Source organism: Papio anubis, chromosome 6 (genome assembly GCF_008728515.1).
Source record: "Papio anubis isolate 15944 chromosome 6, Panubis1.0, whole genome shotgun sequence".
NCBI lineage: Eukaryota > Metazoa > Chordata > Mammalia > Primates > Cercopithecidae > Papio > Papio anubis.
The window spans coordinates 106,463,207-106,477,445 of record NC_044981.1 but is presented as its reverse complement, the minus strand read 5'-3'; the positions used below and the strand labels follow the sequence as shown (position 1 = coordinate 106,477,445).

Genomic DNA, 14,239 nt, shown 5'->3' with positions numbered 1-14,239 from the left:
GGGTATGAGGTGATAACGTAATACAGAAGTGGCATTGGAGATAAGTGGCTAAAGATGGATCATCTCATAAATGGTGCTTATTCCTAAGTAAACAAACAAAATAGGATCCTTCTTTGCAACATGAATGAAGCTAAATTCCAGAAAAATTATATATCTATATGTGAAGAGCAAAATATTCAAAGTTTTAAGTATAGTATAGAAATATATCTTTATATTCCCACGGTAGAGATTTCTTAATTTGAAAGGCAGTATCCATAAAAAATTGATAAATTCAACTTTGTTAAAATTAAGAACTTTTTGACACACAAATATCTGTCAAATTTAGTGTCCAAAATATATAAGTTCTAAAAATTGAAAAAATTGTTTAAAATAGATGGACCTAAGGAGGAGGGAAAATGCAAATGCTTAACAAGTTTATATAAATATGCTTTCTGTCTCATTAGCAACTGGAGAAATACAATAAATGTTTTAAAACACCATGTAATAGATTGGCAAAAGTTTAAAACTTTCACAATATAATGACGATACTGGGCAAAGGACCTTGTATCCTCTATTGATGAAAATTTAAACAAAGCCAACCACTTAAGAAGACAATTTATCATTGCCTTGCAACTTTAAACAGGTATCAGCTTCATGTAGTAGAGACGTCAGGGCCCTACCCCATCCTCTTGGCCAACCCTGTTGCTGACTGCAGGTGAGATGAACAGGCTCCATATGCGCTGATAGCTTCTTAAGCATCTGCCAGGATTTGCTTGGCCTGACAGTGCCAGAGCATGAAATACCCCCAGAGCCACCCAACACATTGAGTGGTAAGAAGTGATGGATAAACAGCCCAGCTTTCTTTCTCCTGAGAGGGACAATTCTGAGATAGGTTTAACAGTCTCTTGAATGTTTCCAGTGGAATTGGTTCCAGCTGCCTACAGCAGTAATCACACATGAATATACCATTTATTGGCATTTCTTCCTTCCCTGCTGTGTTTCCCCACTCCCTCACTTTGCTTCCTGCAATAACCTTCCAAAGAAAACCTCCCATGCACATAATTATTTGTCTCAGGACCTGGATTTTGCGGAATCCAAGCTAAAATACTCTGCGTTCTAGCAGATCCCCTCCTGGATAAATACCCTAGAGCAATTCTTGCTCGCCTCCCCCAGAAGAAATTATGACACTGTTAATAGCAGCGTGTGATAAGAAAATATATCTAGAAACAATTAAATGCCCATTCATGAAAAAATGGATAGATTGTGATGTAGTCATTTAATAAAATACTGTACATGTGTAAATATTAGTGATCTACAGATGTATTAATTGACCTCAATACATTTTAGAAGCATAATGTTGAGTGGAAGAAGATGCTGAGAATACATGCAGTATATTTTTATTAAATTCAGAAACAAGTTGAACAATATACTGGCATTGGTTCGGTGGGAGGTTCATGGGTTTTTGTTTTAATACCATGCTTCATGGCTCATATATTTATTAATGAAAAATGAAAAAAAAGGACACATCTCAGATACAATAAAAACATTTATTACATCTCATGTTTTACTTTCTGGGAAGTTTGTGATACCATGTACTAAAATACATCAGTCAAGGGATATGATTATTATACCTAAAGGCTTTACATATTTTCATGGGTTTTCTGGTTCATGTTTTAAATACTGCAAAATCTGTGAGATTTAGGAAGACTCTTGCATAGAGAAAATCCACTTTAAACATTTCTATGGTTTCGCTAGGTATCTTCAAATAGAATAGAATTTCAGTGTGATAAATTAGACTCCTTAGTTCCATAGCTGACATATAGCTGGCATACCCCGTTGATGTTCTAATATGTGATATGTTCAAATATGTGATAACACATTTTGATTTCTTATAATGCTTAGTCCCATATGATCCTAAACGATTACAAGCTTTGTCATGCTTGGGATTTGTGGAAATTTCACTGTGGTAAAGGTTGTGACATTACACACTGTATTACTAAAATCATGCAGCACAAAATAATTTGCACATGAAAAGTGCACCTTGGCACTGAATTTCCTCTTTTTCTCTACTTGAAAGTATATGGTCTTAGAATAAGTATTTATATGCTTTACATAGACTAACAAAATCTATTCTTTTACCACATTTATGAATTATTGAGTCATATTTAACAAAAAGACTGGTCTAACTTTCTAAGTTTAAGTCAATTTTAAAATCTGAAATTCTCTATATATGATGAAAATGAGACCCCATTCAGTATCAAAAACAGGTGGTCAAAGTCATAAGGGAATTAAACGGAAAGGATAGACATGATGTAAAGAAAGACATGTGTTCTCTTCCAAAATACTATCACTACTAATAAAAAGCCATTGAGCAAGCCAATAAAATATATTAAACTATCTGTTTTGAAGTATGTATTTATAATAATGAGATTGAACAATACATAAAATAAAAAGAGATATAAACTGGAACTCTACCCAGGTAACTTCCTGGTTTCTGTAACTGAATGTGCAAATAATTAATTTAAAATGATTCAGTGGAGGATTAAAAAGGATTGTAAATCCTGGATTTGTGATGTGAATAGTGATGATGGAGCCAAGAATGTTGTTTAGAAGGAACAGATACCCTACACTAACTTGCACAGAGTACTAATCACTGTGTACCTTGCCCTGTCTAATTCCTATAAGTATGGAAAATGAAAACATGGCCAGTATCTGCAAAAATAGAGATGTATGAACACTTTGGGACATGCACACACAGGGCTAAAGACTGCACTGGATGAATCAGAACACATTTCCAATCCTTTCCTTTGTTTTCCAAATGCATACAGTCTTATTTTTGTCCAAGAAAAAGAGAGAGGAGCTTTGGATTTGGTATTTCTTTTCTACCATGTTTATGAATTTTCAAAAGGATACTTTTGATGTTAGATAAGAAAGACAAAACAAAGAGAAAAAAGTTGCTTTGAGGTAGAAAAATTCTTTGTTTGACATGCCATATCTGTGCTAATAAATGATGAAAAGTTTGGAAAGTGATGAGAAGGATGACTTTTATTGTGTATTTATTTATGCCAGGTATTGTGAGACAATGACTAAATTTCTTTTCTCTTTCTAAAACTCTTTTGTAAAAGTTGGAATCCGGAAGCAACACAATATTAATAACAATCTCTCACATTCACATAAAGCTTTATAATTTATGAAGCAGTGCTTCTTACCTAGGGAGAAGGAAACTTTATTTACTGTATGCTGACTACATGCAGAAGCATGGAGGTTTTACGCATTAAAAAATTTACTCATGATATATTCAAGAGACGGGTATTATTTCTGCCATATTCTGGATGACAAAGCAGAGATGGTACAAAATGTAAGTGGACTGTTCAAAGTCACAACCAGCAAGTTGTTGAAGTTGAGTTTCAAATTCAGAACTTCTGAATCTGCTGGAGAGGCTTTTCTAGTGTGGGCCGTGGCTAAGCCAGGAGGTAGCTATCAAGATACCTAATATCTGCAACTTACAAACCGGCAGCACTGCAGGGTTTTGTTGTTTCTGCGTTTGGCGTCAAAAGTATTCAATAAACTTGATTCACTCCGTTTCATGTGTGCCCACAGTAAAGGTGTTCATAAAAATTGCCAATGTGGGCTGGGCACGGTGGCTCACACCTGTAATCCCAGCACTTCGGGAGGCCGAGGCAGGCAGATCACTTGAGGCCGAGTTCGAGACCAGCCTGGCCAACATGGTGAAAACCCATGTCTACTAAAAATACAAATACATATATATATATATATATATATATGGGCGTGGTGGCGGGCACCTGTAATCCCAGCTACTCGCGGGGGTGGCTGAGGCAGGAGAATCGCTTGAACTTAGGGAGGCAGAGGTTTCAGTGAGCTGAGATAATGTCACCTGACTTCAGCCCGGGTGACAGAGGGAGATTCTATCTCAAAATAAATAAATAAATAAATATTGTCTTTGTGATTTTTAAGAAGAAAATGTCCTTTGTTTTCAATTATTTTGCAAATGAGATTTCTGCCTCTTTGGGTAATAATAGTGACTAACAGTAAATCTGTTTCAACCTGTTTAAAAGTCCACATTTATAGAAACAGCGACTTGGCCTAAAAGAGAAAAACCCACAATAAGGAGAAAGAGATGACAGAGACTCTTACTTAAAATATTGAGTGATTTGAGACAAATGGAATTCAGAGTTCCCTTTTAAATAACAACTGGAAACTCATGAGTCTAGAAAAATAAAGGACAAGGCTTTGATGTTTCAGAAATCACGTCTCGCATCTTGCTGAGGAATTCTGCTCATACTCTCAAATGTGAACCACAACGAGCTTCGAGAAGATTCTAACCACTTACCCAAACACTATTCATACTCTGCTTAATTTGGCACAATTCAAAGACTATTTCCTGTGTAAAAATAGAAAACGAAAGGAAAAAAAAAATGTCCTTTTTCACAAGACTGTACCACTAAAATATGTCATGTTGGAGAAATCCTGCCACAGACAATGTCTACTTGTTTCTGGGATGCACTTAGTTTTCCCAGTTAGTAGTATTGATTCTTTCTCTTTATCCATTTGATTTTTCCTAATGCAGAAGTGTCTAGGAAGTAATCTGACTGTGATTTTAAAAATATCCCCTTTCACATTTCTCTGAATTTAACTTCAGGATATACAGGATGGCCAAAACAAAACAAAACAAAACAAAAACCCCAGTTCACATAAGTACTTGAATGTTACCTGCTCTATTAAGTATGTACCACATTTGAAAGAAGCAACTGGCATATTTCTTTGCTCATGTGTTTGATGAACCGTACTTCGACTGAAGAAGATGGAGTGGGATGAAATGATGAAAGACAGGAACCACAGAGGCTGAAAAGTGACCTAGAAATCTTACTTTTAGCAATCATAGCTGTGTCTGAATTTAAGTTTACAGCAGCGGGGGTGAAATTCTAGTACAAATTACCATGCTAGGCCAGAGAAATTATTCTCTGCTGCATGGTTATTAAGTGATAGATAAATAAATAACACTGTAGGACTGATTGACAAAATGTAAGTGACCTAAAAGCTAAAAGGGGCACCATGCAAATAGTACTGTGTAATCACAAGGCATTTTAAAACTGAAATGAGATTTGTCACGGCAGAGAAATCTTAAAATGGTATCTGCTTGAGCCATCACTAAAGTCATTCACAGGAGTCCTGAATCTCAAGGATCTTGCAACCCAACGGCCACATATTACTATTTATTTTTATTTTGGAAAAAGGCCACAAGTGAGTCATGGTGAATACAGCATGGACCTTAGTTGTTTTCAAATGCCGTATTTCAGCAATTTTCAAGGACTTTTTTTCACATCTTAACATCTCTGATATACGGTGATTTCTTAGATTTGATTAAATGTGGTAGTAATGACAGATGTACATGAGTTCTTCCGTATCTTCTCTCTTGCTTGTTAAAAGCATGGATAAGTCCACTAGCATTAAAGATAAAATTTACACCATCAAAAGCTGTGTCCACATGTTGCACTTGGCATTAACTTTCTTGGGCTTTGTTAGCTGACAGAACTCCCTGGCCCTAAACAACCTGGGAATGCAATGAAATGAGAAACCGTGGTAGGAAACAGGACGAGTGCAGCCACTCCACTGGGTGGTGAGGATAACCACTTGAGGAAGCACCCAGTCAGTGCTGTTGAACAATTTGTTTCCTTTTTAAATTTGAGAGTCTCAATATTGTCCAGTGATACTAAATCTGATTCACATAGAGGATCTGGCTTTTGAATTTTACCACTGAACGTTTGGTTTAGTTTATTGATGAACAGATGTTTGGGTCCTTGGAAGCTGTAATATCCTCTGCTATATTTGTTCTTCCAGGGCTAAATAAGATAGGGACACAAGACTTACTCTTACGTATTCAAAATTATACAGCATTTACAAAGGGGCAATTGGCGTGGTGGCCCACACCTGTAATCCCAGCACTTTGGGAGGCCAAGAAGGGTAAATCACTTGAGGTCAGGAGTTTGAGGCCAGCCTGCCAATATGGTGAAACCCCATCTCTACTAAAAACACACAATTAGTGGGGCATGGTGGCAGGCACCTGTAATCCCAGTTCCTCAGGAGGCTGAGGCTGGAGAATCACTTGACCCGGGAGGCGGAGGTTGCAGTGAGCCAAGATCTCGCTGCTGCCTGCAGGACAGAGTGAGACTCTGTCTCAAAAAAAAAAAAAAAAAGAAAAAGAAAAAAAAAAGAAAAAAAAGAAGTAATAAATCAAAGTTTAGTCATCTGGCCTATAGAATGAGGACATTTAATAAATCAAAGCCTTTGTAATGACTTTCTCTCAGAGCTGAAACTTCCACTTCTGGTGCAAGCATTGAAGCTTATATCATATGACTTTGCCTCCGGAATGAGGACCAGTAGGAGATGGTTGTCAAATTGGGAGGTTCCAAGAGGTCAAACTTACAAGCTGCACTAACTTTAATAAAATACTAATTTTTGATTTAAAAAATTTTGAAGGTCAAGATATAGTATAAAATCATATTTGTTGAGTCTTCTTCGCTAACTACTGACTACAGATTATCTTCCATAATCTAGTTTAGTTTTCCTTTCTCTGCTCCCAAGGACAAGCACATTTACAGATAAGAATACACATGTCTAAAGTAAACAGCAGGCCTAAGACCGTGTCAAGGTGCATGAAAGGAAGGACGCCTGATTCCAGGTCCAGTACTTTTGATGATGGTATCCATTTGGGATCTGAAAATGCCTATCTGTTCAGTTCACATGCGAAAAATGTGGAATATCTGACAACTTGTGCGTTTGTTCTCTTTGTGCTACTTCTTGTATGATCAAGAATAGATTTTAGTAATTTATAACTTTTGGCCTCACTTTAATCCCTTCTATTATTTTATATTATCTACTAACAAATTGTCCTCTCAACAAAATGTTTAGTGCATTCTCTTAGAACATTATAGCTCATTATCAATGTTAACATCTCCTCCTCTCCAACAAAATGTTCAATTTGCTATTAGAAATGACACAATTTACTGCAAGTTCAGAAAACCCATAATGATGGATAATGCTTCAGAGGACAGCCCTAGAGCAGCAGTTTGCCCCTTGGGGAGTGTGTATCTGACATTCGACACACAGGCTGGCCTGGGCATATTTTTGGCCTTGAAATACTACACTTAACTTGCTTGTCTAATGTTAAAATCTGGATTTATACAAAAAGTTGGTTTTAAAACAGATCTTGAGAAAAAGTCTTAGTAAAACTTAGAAACTAGTTGAGGATTATCTTGGGTTCTAACTGCTTCTACCTAATGTTTGAGTTCCCTTTCTCCTTTTTTCTTTGCTTTTTAGTAACCCTATTCCTATCAAATACCCAGTTCATTCATTCTTCCTGTGATTTATCCAGTTTACTACTATACTGGACAAGACCATCCCTCATATCAATGCTCAGAAATTCTTCGCCTTGTTCTCTCAGAGGTTTGATTTTCTACTTGCTGACTGGATGAATTCAACAGTGATAATAGCATAACATCTACTAACTGACTGACTCTTTCACACTCTGGTTGTGCTTGAACTAGAGGCTACCTGTCACATTTTAGGTTTGGGTCCACAGAGCCGATACTTACTTAGAAGACCTTGATTTCTGTCAAGTGCAAACGGCTTCCCTGCAGATGACACTCTAGGACATGGCATTTGGTTTAAGAAGTGGCTTTAATGAAGAGTCTCCATGGTATGCTTAAGTCTGTAAGCACGATGGCAGTGAGCCATGACACATTTTGGAATCCTCCATCCCACCATGTAAGCAGCTAAAGGACCACAGGACTGGGAAGTAGATAAAGAAAGGATGTATTAGACTAAACACAAATATTCAAGTTGTATAAGACTTAGTTCATGGGTTTCAATAACTCCGTCTTCTATACTTTGCAAACATTTTCTTTTTAAATATTATGTTTTATAATATTTACAAGTCACGTAAGTGTCACAGAAAATTGAATATTTTTAGCATCCTTTTAACAGTTCCAGTCTGGCCCTTACATCTGAAAGTTTATTTACTTGTTTATGTGTGTATCAAAGCAATACATGCCTATAGTTTAAAAAGAAAGAAAGAAAACAAATTGTATTCAAATCTTATAAGAAATGTAAACTATTCCCTGCTTCACCCTTTCTCAATCTTATTTCCTGGAAGCATGTTTCTAATATCATTTGTTATTTCATAATCTATTTACTTTAGATGTTGCTTACTGACTACTTATTTTAAGAGAAGAGGGGAAATATCCTCTCTCCAGTTACCTATCTCTTTCCTCTAAAAAGTTACATCATCATATTTCGTTGAAATATTGTTAAAGATGCTGGGCGTGGTGGCTCACGCCTGTAATCCCAGCACTTTGGGAGGCCGAGGGGGGCAGATCACGAGGTCAGGAGATAGAGACCATCCTGGCTAACATGGTGAAACCCTGTCTCTATTAAAAATACAAAAAATTAGGCAGGCGTGGTGGTGGGCGCCTGTAGTCCCAGACACTCGGGAGGCTGAGGCAGGAGAATGGCGTGAACCTGGGAGGCAGAGCTTGCAGTGAGCCGAGATCGTGCCACTGCACTCCAGCCTGGGTGACAGAGTGAGACTCTGTCTCAAAAAAAAAAAAAAAAAAAAAAAAGAAAAAGAAAAAAAAAAGAAAAGAAAGCAATATTGTTAAAGATTTGATTTCTTTTGACCTCAAAACACTGCTTGCTATTGAGCCACGCAGTGTACTACTTTTCATTCTTGTATAAGTATTACTACTTGTTCTCTTTCCCCTGGTCCTTTTAACCTCATTTCTTTGTTCATACTCTTTTTTTCTTAAGCTTCATTTTCTGCTTCCTCTGACTACTTCTTACTCTGGAGTAACAATTGCTTTGGTTTTTATATGCTTAGATTTCTATATATCTACTAGAACATTTTATATATTTGTCAAATCACTATGAACATTTTTCTGAATATTCCTTTTAACAGTCTTATTTCTCATGAAATGGACTAATAGTTTCTTTTTTTCTAATACAATATTAGTGAGCATAAGTTGAAGTTTTCTTCTGCTCCCTGTGTTGTCCCTTTTTCTTGAGTACATTACAGTGTTTATTTATTTTGACTCTGTCTTTCATGTTGGAACCTTTCCTATAATCTATGGTGATCTTGGCTGCCATTCAGATTGAAAAATAAGTCACTAAGAGAATGACTGGAAGAGCCTATTTGCACGGAAAGAGCTTGTCATATGAGAGAGCTGCACTCTAGATCTAGTGAAAAATAATGAATTGGCATTTTCATGTAGGCATGTAAATGTCCATTTCTGTGGAGTCTACTCTTGGGACAATTCAGTTTCTCCAAAAAGGGACCCTTGCTATCAGCATGAAAATCCCAACCCACACAGGGCATGTTTGTCACTAGCTGTGTGGAGGATGGGAGGGTATCTGGTTATCTAATCCTTCCTTACACAGACATCCAGTCAATGCCTCTGTATTCAGCCTTGGAACTCTCACCACTTTCCAGTTCACCTGGTTCACCCCACACTTGAGTCTCTCTTTGTAGGGTGAACAGCCTTGCAAATTTTCCCTGCAGAAATCTAAAGTTCATGTTTCTTGTTCTGCTATGTCAATTACCTATCCTCAGTCAGCTTTCTGTCTTCTCAAAATTTGGTAATATCTAGTGGCTCCTGTTTCTTTCTTTTTTTTTTTTTTTTTTTTTTTTTTTTGAGATGGAGTCTCACTCTGTCACCCAGGCTGGAGTGCAGTGGCTCGATCTCGGCTCATTGCAAGCTCTGCCTCCCAGCTTCAAGCAATTCTCCCGCCTCCGACTCCCGAGTAGCTGGGACTACAGGCGCCCGCCAGCACGCCTGGCTAATTTTTTGTATTTTTTAGTAGACACGGGGTTTCACTGTGTTAGCCAGGATAGTCTCGATCTCGATCTCCTGACCTTGTGATCTGCCCGCCTCGGCCTCCCACAGTGCTGGGATTACAGGTGTGAGCCACCGTGCCCAGCCGGCTCCTGTCTCTTCAACCATTCTCTTTGTCTTTGAGGGTATATTCTTTAAAAAAAAAATTCTCTACTTATTATTTTAGTGGAATTCCAGAGGCAAGTATATATAAAGATATGCACTCAACTCATTGTTTTTTACTGATTGTCTCAGCACATATATTGAATTGCCAAGAGAGGCTGCAGTAGCATCTATTTATTTCATGTCTTTATCACAACATTATAGTTACTTGTGTTATAGGTAGCAATAGATAACTTACTGTGTTGGGACAATACCAAATTATGCAAGGCGATAAATTGTATTATAAGTCTGAGATATTTTCCATCTGATTATTATATTTATAATAAGACTAAAGTAATTAGAGACTGTAAATTTTTCAATTACTTATATTTTGCATTTGGGGATAATTTTAATTTAAGAATAATCTGAAATCACAATCTATTTACAATAAAAAAAAATCAGTTGCCAGCTACAAGTTCTAATTGATGCCAATTGCAAGTACCTTTAATATCACACAAGCAAAACCTATAGAAATAAACAGGAAATAAAAAGTAAAAGCAATTTACTTATAAATAAAGGAAGTAAAAAAGGATTTTATGGAAAATGTATTATGCCTACTAACATTGATAACCAAGTTTAAATGTTGGATTTGTCCAAGCAGTTTCATTGTTCTCACATTGATTTTATAAGTAAAAAATGTTATACATTTGAACTGAAAAGTAAATAATATAACATTTTAACCTGTTTTATAAGATGAGTTTCTACATGAACATTCTGGTTGGAAAAAAAATGTTTCTTGACCAAAACAAAAGAGAGACAAAGAAACAGAAAGGAAAAAATTTTTGCAAACCAGACAATGAGCTTAAGTTCCTTTCCAGTTCTACAATTTTATCATTGTAAGTCTCTTAAATTACTCTGTTTCACGTCATCTGTAAAATTGCAATAATAATACCTACTTTTACAGAATTATGAATATCAAATTAGGTACTGTATGGGGAGCTATAAATTCCTTTAGATGTGTAATTTATTATTAATAATCAAATCTGTGGAAATAAGAAAAGCAAAAAGTCCATGACATTATAACACAGCGTGCAATTTTCTCTTTCCACTCCTGATATTTATATACAGAGTTGTCCCTGTATGTCTTCTTATATTTTTGAATCCTAACCTAAATAGTAGTGTAGCTTTAGTCACATGGTCAAATTACGTTTTCTGTCAAACGCTGCTTCCTGCAGAAGAAGCTCATGAGTATAATTATGCAGTTGTGCATTTTTATCAGTAGTGACATCCCTTTGCCAGAAGATTTCAGACAAAACTGAACTCAGAAGCTGGAAGTCCTCTGTTGTAGCAGCTGAGCTCCTTCATGACACATTCATAGGGGGATGCGAAGAACCTAACCATGCAAGTCTGACCAAAATGTTTATGAACACGTCTTCTAATTTCATACCTATTGAATTCTTCAGTTATTATCTGTACCTTCAACATACTTCTGTCAAGGGTACCAGGAGTATGTAGATCAGGAGTGATCACTGAGGCCGGGTGTTCTGGCTCAAGCCTATAATCCCAGCACTTTAGGGGGTCAAAGTGGGTGGATCCCTTGAGGCCAGGAGTCTGAGACCAGCCTGGCCAACACAGTGAAACCCTGTCTCTGCCAAAAATTAGCTGAGCATGGTGGCATGCGACTGTAGTCCCAGCTACTTGGAAGGGTGAGGCGTGAGGATCGTTTGAACCCAGGACGCAGAGGTTGCAGTGAATTGAGATTGCTCCACTGCCCTCCAACCTGGGCAACAGAGTGAGACTCTGTCAAAAGAAAAGAAGTGTTTATTCAGTTGGTTTTTGTGACCTTCAGTGAATCTGCCAGAAATTGAGCATATATACTAAATAATTTCAAGTGTTCTTTGTAGTTTCTTATGTAGTGAAAATGGTAATAGGGCCAGGCACAGTGGCTCATGTCTGTAATCCCTCCCAGCATGTTGGGAGGCTGAGGCAGGTGGATCACTTGAGGTGAGGTGTTCAAGACCAGCCTGACTAACATGGTGAAACCCTATACTAAAATAATACAAAGTTAGCTGGCCATGGTGATGCACGCCTGTAATCCCAGCTACTTGGGAGGCTGAGGCAGGAGAATGCCTTGAACCCAGGAGGCGGAGGTTGCAATGAGCCGAGATCATGCCATTGTGCAACAATGCCTGGGCAACAAAAGTGAAACTGCGTTTCAAAAAAAAAGAGAGAAAAACTGGACATAGAACTTCTCTTTTGTTCCATTAGAGTCTAGAAGTGATTTGCTAGAGAAGAAAGAATCTCTATGAGAAAATCTTGCCTTCATTTTGGGATCTATTAAAATCTACTACAAATATTTGTCAGTTATTGACTTCCACTATGAATACATGCACTATTTAACAACAACAAAAATAATCTCTGGCATCAAAACAGTTCACAACCTGTATCCAGTTTTGAAAACATGTCTCACATGGTATCTATATTATTGTTAAGTAGATGTTCAAATCAAAGATCTGCTGCATCGTGGTGCTATTCCTCCTGGATCTGTTTCTGTCCTGACGTCAATTTGCATTTCCTTCCCTCTGTGAATTTTGAGGTATGTTTACTCCGTGATGTCTTGGATCTGTCCTTACTTGCTGGTGACATGTCAAATAGCAGACATAAGTGAGAAGTCTTCAGTGATGAGAGCCCTTTATATTCCATTATAAACTACCCGTTTATAATGGAAGTCTATCAAATGGAAACAGAAGCTGTAGTTGGCATTTTTTGAAAAAAAGACACTACAATTTCTGACTACCATAGGCTTGCCTTCTTTTCAAAAACCTAGGAAGGAGAAACCTCAGCACGTGTGTCACTGAATAGGAACACCAGACTCCATGAGCGGTCTCTAAATGTCTGTTTCACACAACAGTTATGCACTGGCTTCAGGAGCCCAATATTTCATTTCAAAGACATTCCTGCAAAGCTGTTCATTATTGATCCCAGGAGAGGAAAGAGAAGACCGATACAAGGACCACTCTGATAAGCAGATTGGTATTTAGAAAAGACAACTGCTCTTTATACACAAAACCAAATGGCATTAACAACCATGAAGAGGTCTTAGCCATGACATATAATTCTATAAACTCTATATTACTTAACATAGTAATGGAGGAGGGACATTCAGGTTAATAGCAACTTACCATATCACCAATTTTTAATTAAATAAACTATTAAAAGGTACTCAAAACTACACTAGATGTTTTATTTTTAGGGTTTTTTTGGGGGGATGGACTTGGAATTCCAAAGTTATATTAGGCTCTTTTAGTGCTTTTTATAGACATCATTATCATACACAGAGGTATAAGAAAGTACCCAGCACTAGGATCAGATAAACTTAATTACAGAATATTAAATATCACTTATGGATAGTATTTCTCACCACAGGAAATCATTAGAAAAAGAAGTGGAATTAATTTAATATCTTTTTAAGCCCCTTAAAAATGAATCTCAGCCCTAATTGATGGACGTATGGACACATATTCTCTACTCAAAGTATGAACCTCATTTAAAACTCATCTGAAAATTGACCACATGGCCTCTACTGCAGTAAGCGTTGCCCCGCTACCTCACAGTGAAGTGCTTTGCAGTTTAGATAACTCTAATTATTCAAAATACACACTTGCCAAAAAAAAAAAAAAAGACTTTCTTACAAGGCTTCCCTTTCTTCCTCCCTGTCTTCTAGTCTAACATTTTTTTAACTATATATAATTTTAAGGGGTTTAAAAAATAACTACTGGAAAATAGGTGACTAAATAAGGAACAGAAGAAAACAGGAGGAAGGACAATAAGAGGAATCATGTGGTTAAGAAGAAGGCAGGATGCAGGTCTTGTGCACTCTCTACAGGGAGGCTGCAATTGGATTCTGAGCTTCTGTGTTTCCAAAGCTAAGGGGAAAATAGGATCAAATACTTGGCTCATAGAGTACATTGTATAAATAACCATTTTCCAGAAAATGTCCAATTATTTAAGAACTGCAGCCTGAGAAATGTCACTCATAAACATCATTCTAAAGCAACTAATATACCAAGCATAAATTAAAGGGGAGCAGGGAACAAAACTTATGGCTACAGCATCAGGAGTGGCACCAACTGTGACCCTAAGACTTCACAATGGCCTCTTCTCTTCCTCTTTATCTTCAGTTTCAGTAGAATGGAGTGAACTCAATAAATGCCACCAAGTGACTGGTCATTTGCCAAAAATCAAAATTCTACACTGAGCTCCAAGTCAAA

General features: G+C 37.1%; 2 long non-coding RNA genes across 5 annotated transcripts in view; one reads left to right on the top strand and one right to left on the bottom strand.

Moving 5' to 3' along the window:
* The window catches only part of LOC103883931, a 114,654-nt gene that overhangs the window by 29,124 nt on the left and 71,291 nt on the right, over positions 1–14,239 (top strand). The window lies entirely within an intron of this gene.
* LOC103883930 overlaps positions 1–14,239 on the bottom strand; it is a 44,210-nt gene that overhangs the window by 18,495 nt on the left and 11,476 nt on the right. The window contains exon 2 of the long non-coding RNA XR_002521698.2: positions 7,593–7,788. This is a non-coding gene — a long non-coding RNA (uncharacterized LOC103883930). The remainder of the gene's footprint in view (positions 1–7,592; positions 7,789–14,239) is intronic.